This window comes from Epinephelus lanceolatus, chromosome 13 (assembly GCF_041903045.1).
Source record: "Epinephelus lanceolatus isolate andai-2023 chromosome 13, ASM4190304v1, whole genome shotgun sequence".
In the NCBI taxonomy this organism is placed as follows: Eukaryota; Metazoa; Chordata; class Actinopteri; order Perciformes; family Serranidae; genus Epinephelus; species Epinephelus lanceolatus.
The window spans coordinates 43222188-43227751 of NC_135746.1; the positions used below are offsets into that span (position 1 = coordinate 43222188).

The following is a 5564-nucleotide window of genomic DNA, read 5'->3' on the forward strand; positions in this document are numbered from 1 at the left end:
ATGAATGATGGCCTGGGAGCTATGCTCCCTCTTCAACCTGGGAGAAGTGGCAACAACTCCATGGCTGCCAAAGCAGTCAGAGACAAACTGAAGAGATATTTTGTTACACCTGCAGGCCAGGTTCCCTGGCAGGATAACTTCATTTAGCCTGTTAGCTCTTCAGTTTGAAGAGCTAAAATATTTTGTTCTTTTTTTTCCTTAGTTGAGGTTTTGACATACTCTAAAGCACTGACACAATTGTGTTGTTACTTTTAGTGTTAATTTTAAAAAAAGAAATCGACACTTTAACTCAACTGAACTTGTTTTAGTTTGTAAACACTGAAGAAATATCAACAGCATTTTCCCTTGTTCATTCAGAAAATATAAAAAAATTTTTGAAGATAAAAGAAATTGACTCGAACTCAGCTGAGCTTGTTATATTTTTGTAAATACTGAAGAAAAAAATATTTCCAGCATTTTTCCCTTGTTCATTCAGAGAATGTAAACATTTAAAGAAAAAAAGACAGTGACACTTCAACTCACCTGAGCTTGTTTATTTTTTGTAAATACTTTTTGTAAATAAAAATACTGAATAAAAAATATTTCCAGCTATTTTTTTCTTGTTCATTTATAAAATGTAACATTTGAAGATAACATTCAGCGTCTCCTGAAAATCTCAAAGCTGCAAAACAGGTACTGAATTTGAAATGAACTTAAATAAATGTAAATGAAGAGCTTCAGTTAGCATTGAACTGACATATCAAGTTCCCTTTGCTCATACAATTCTTCAAAAATGTTAACCTAAGTATTTTCAAGTATAACAAAAAACAATGACTCACAAATAAAGTGCTAGTGTCTTGAAACTGACATGTTGTTATGCCCAGTCTAGGGGTGTCTGAGACACAACATGAAAGGCCCATCTTCCCCAAGTCCCAAGTAGCCACAATAACACAAACATGTGGAACAATCAATAATGCAAATGTATAACAATATTTAAATAACAGAATTTAGTGAAATAATAACATCAGGGTGGACTAAGGCCAAAATAAGAAACAAAAACAATCCTGTCCAGGGAGTAAGTAAATAACCTAACCAAATAATAAGAAACAAATGACAAAAAGCTTACCTCCCAAACTAAATAAACAGGATAAAAGTGTGAGGAACAAAACTGGCAGTCCACCCCTACGATTCAACAATCTATACAAAATGATGGTTCACTACAATAATGTGTGGCCGGTTGGGAGAGGAGGAAGGTGAGGTATGCCTGCTAGCTCACCGGCAACCGCCATCTTGGCTGCAGCCAATCAGGAACCAGGACCTAATCAATCCGCCAATCACCGCCGGGCTGTGGCACACACCTATTTACATACACAAAAACAGAACACACAGGTGCAAATGCAGCCATGAAATACCAACAAATTTAGAACAGACTGGCTAAAACGGAACAATATCCTTTGGTAAACCCAGCCAAAACCGTACAGTCTTATTTCCTCATCACCATCTAGCATTGCCCTATGGCTAGCCTGACGAGCCTTAATTGCCCTCAACTCCTCAGTTACTTGTGCTCCAAAGGTACAGTAGTGTCACTATCTGGCACAGGCCTGCTACTACCTGCCAGAAAAGTGGTAGACATCTGCTGCAACATTTTGACTTTCTGATATTCAATTAAATCAGCAGATTGGCTTTTCTTTCGCTTCTTGGTATGGGTGGGAGGTGTGAGACTCTCATCATCATTCAGAGGAGTATTTGGTTGAGATGCACTTGCTATGATTAAAAACTAGGACACGCACATCCCTGAAGCCCACTGGATTGGGTGCTGGATCACAAAGTATCAAAAGCGTGAAAAAATAAAAAAGCGATCCGCACACCAAAAGAGCTCCTGTATGCAATTTTTTATTTTGCGTGACATTTCGAGCATGATGCTCTTCCTCAAACTGCTGGATGCACTTGCTGACACCTCCACAGTGAAGTCTGAAGATGTCGCCAACTCATCATCTAGATCACTGGTGGGGTCCTCAGCAGCCAGGGCTTCTTTCACTGATTGGTGAAGCTGTAAGAAAAGGATAATGTGATGCCTCCACATATAGATAACGGGATGACTAAAAACACAGTGTATAATAATAATAACAATAATAATAATAGTAACAATAATGATTCGAGTCAACAACAAAAAATTTGGTAATACCACTTACGCTGCTCTCAGTTGCCTGTTGAGTGACAAGTTGCTTCAGAAACATCGAAGCCTTCAGCAACCATTTTTGCTTGCTTGTTAATGGTTTTTCCCCACTCCTACTGGGTTTGGACTTCAGGAGCTTTGAATACTGGGTTCTCAATGTAGTGCTTCTCGTCTTTACTTCTTCCACTGCAATTACTGAGCAAGAAATACTGTAATCTTATTGCAATTTTGTCTTTTATTCTCTCTCTCTCTCTCTCTCACACACACACACACTGTAATCTTATTGTAATTTTCTCTTTTATTCACAAACACACACACATACTGTAATCTTATTGTAAATTTCTCTTTTATTCAGACACACACACACACACACACAAAATAACTGATATTAAAACGCTGAGCTATTTGATCTTTTCAAACTGCTGGCATGTGCAGTTGCAATTAAAAGTATTCAACTCCCAATGAAAATTAGGGTTAGGGACGGATTTTTTAATGAACCGTTTCACCCTTCTCACAACCATGAAGGGGTTGAATAATTTAGAATTTGATTTTGATTCATAGGTGAAGACACATACACAATCTAATCTATCCTGAAGCCAATGTTATGATGATGCTAAATGTGGTAAGTTAGCTGTTAGCGATTACTTACCGGGTACATCCATTGCAGTAGCAATTTCGGTCCGACTCTTCTCTTTGTCTGTTCTGTTGCGGTAAGTTTTGGGTGAAACGTTATACAAGCATTCATGCTGTTGCCACAAGTCAACAAGTTGGTCCTCCATTTCGGAGGTCCAAGAGACTTTGGTCTTCATCGGTGCCATGTCTCATGTTTGTTTTCACTTCCTCTTCTGTCAGTCAGCTGACTCAGCTCGCGTCTTGATTGGCTGTTGGTCCGATACACGTGACATTACACACTGTACGTGCTCGGCTCCTCTTGGAACACCTCACTCACTACAGGATTTCTGGTTGCAAATATTAAACATGTTCATTATTTACGATCTCTCCTTCCGAGGCCCTCCGAGCGGATCAGACTGGACAAAATCACTCTTAACACACCCCACACCACAGGAAAATCAGACACAATGTCGTTTGGAAACATCAGACAGTCGAGCTTTTGCTGGCTTTGATCGGAAGGGGGAGATCGGATCAAAAATTGGCCCGATTATCCTGTAATGTGTACCCAACATAAGTCTGCATACCAAAGCTTTTTTTCTTTCATAGGCTTCTTCCACTGAGTCTTCCCAAGGAACTGTTCGCTCAGTGAATTAAACTATCCTTTGACTGACTGACCACAACACTATGTCAGGCCTCTGATTGGTACAAACTATTTCCTGGGGAACAACAAGCTTTCCCCCCAAATCTACTTGCATTTCCCAATCACAATTGTAATAGTTTAAAAAAGGTAATATTAATCTGCAATAAGTTAAAATCCTGTTGAAGTTAAAAAGCTCATATAGGTAAAAGAAACAATTCATTAAAAAAAGGGCTGAGATGTGATTAAAAAGACCATAAAGTCACTATAAATATGAGTTAAAAAACAGTAAATGTGAAGAGTTAAAAAATGGTTTAAAAACTGTAAACTCATAAGATGTTTAAGAAGGGGTTAAAATATTACATAATCTCTTATTCATTTCATTGTTTGTTTTATTTGTTACAGTTAAAAACTAAGCTATAATAATCTCTGTCTTCCACTAGGGAGGTCTAGATCTGTCAGGATCGGGGATCGATTATTTTTGTCTGCGCCCTCATACAAGGGATATCGCGCGCAATGTTTGCCTCGCTTCACTAAAGCTCTGGTTGAGGAAACACTGCATCACTTGTGTGATTATTTATCCCTGTTTTCCAGGTATGTGGTCGATCGTGTGAACTGTGAAACTGTTTCCGATAAATTTATAAGACGTTTTGACTGTGAGGAGAACATTTATATGATGCTTGAGTAGGTTAAAACTATGTTTACTGGGTATTTAAAAGTAAGTACGAGCGAGCGAGACTGCCGCCATCTTGTATAAATACACTAAGTGTCTTCATTGTTTACGTGTGTATATGCACAAAAGTGAATGTATTTTGCACAGTTTATATCCTGTTTATGTAGTTACTTGATTTGTTCAAGTTTATTTGTTTAATTAGCAACTTTTGTATAAGAAAAGGGTGTGAGTTCACTAAGCTACTTTTCATCAGATTTACTGAGGAGAATGAACTAATAGGGAAAATGTAAACTACGTTTGAGGAATGCTGTATTTTATTTTATTAATAATTTAGTTTGTTTGTAATTCAGTTGTTGTATTATGCAATTTGTGTATTAAAAGACTGCAGGTTTAGATTGTTAAATTAATGTGCAGTTTAAAAAAAGTGGCATTTAATCACATTATTTGAGCTGTAAACATACTTATACAGTATATGCAGATGTATTTTTGTGCAGATGTACTCTGTTTCAATGAAAGTATTGTAGTAAAATATGATTTGCCTCACTTCACTAAAGCTCTGGTTGAGGAAACACTGCATCACTTGTGTGATTATTTATCCCTGTTTTCCAGAGTGCAACACAATCACCTACTAGGCGGCCACACCCTTGCCTCCTCACTAACTTATCACTTCTATATTTCTTCCCTTCACGGACAAAATGAATTGCTAAACTCCTATTCTTAAAACCTTCTGAATTTGCCTGTCTTTATTTCCCTTCGATGCCTGCAGCTAAACTTTTGAACACCTGGTTATGTCGCCATGTATACCGGCCTTGTGACAATCTAACTTTACAGCCTGACAAAATATGCTTTAAGGTTGTGGTACCTGAACACAGTGGGCATGATGGGTCCCCATTTACCCACAGTTTTAGGTTCTGGGGGGTTGGTAACACATCGTATGTAGCCCTTACCATTAATCTAATACGATTCTCCTCCATATTCCACAGGTCCCTCCAACTAAGCCTCCTCTTCTCTACACTTTCCCAATTCAACCACTGTCCCTGCTTAGCCTGGGCCACTACCTTTGCACCCCTTAATATCTCCTCCTGTCTACGTACCTGTTCCACAACCAGCTTTCTTTTATCTTTGGGACCTGCTTTATTCCATACCGGTTTGCCTGATTGCCTGCCTGATTGTCTCTACCAACACAGAAAAAATGAGCCTCGCGCTAAGTGTTATTTATTTGCTGTATGTTCTTAACTGGCTTGTTCATAGTTCTGGCTTTTCAGGTTCTGTGTTTTAATGCAGAAATTATGTTTTGCTGCTTGAGATTCATCATTACATGCAAATACATGATTTGTCTCAAGGACTCTTGCAGTGCAACCAACACTTTGTGTCCACTTGGTCACGTCTATCCTAGAGGTAATTTTCAGCATCACCACTAGATGACAGTCTTAACCTGTATTCCTCTCATGCGTCATGGCTTTTTCATACCGTTTTGTCCTCTCAAC

General features: G+C 38.4%; 1 long non-coding RNA gene across 1 annotated transcript; it reads right to left on the reverse strand.

Moving 5' to 3' along the window:
- Positions 1–528: 528 nt before the first annotated feature.
- On the reverse strand, positions 529–2986 carry LOC117253135 (uncharacterized). Its single transcript, XR_004501369.2, has 3 exons — positions 2805–2986; positions 2172–2350; positions 529–2029 (listed from the first exon to the last, which is right to left on the reverse strand). It is a non-coding gene; the product is annotated as an uncharacterized LOC117253135 (long non-coding RNA).
- Positions 2987–5564: the final 2578 nt, after the last annotated feature.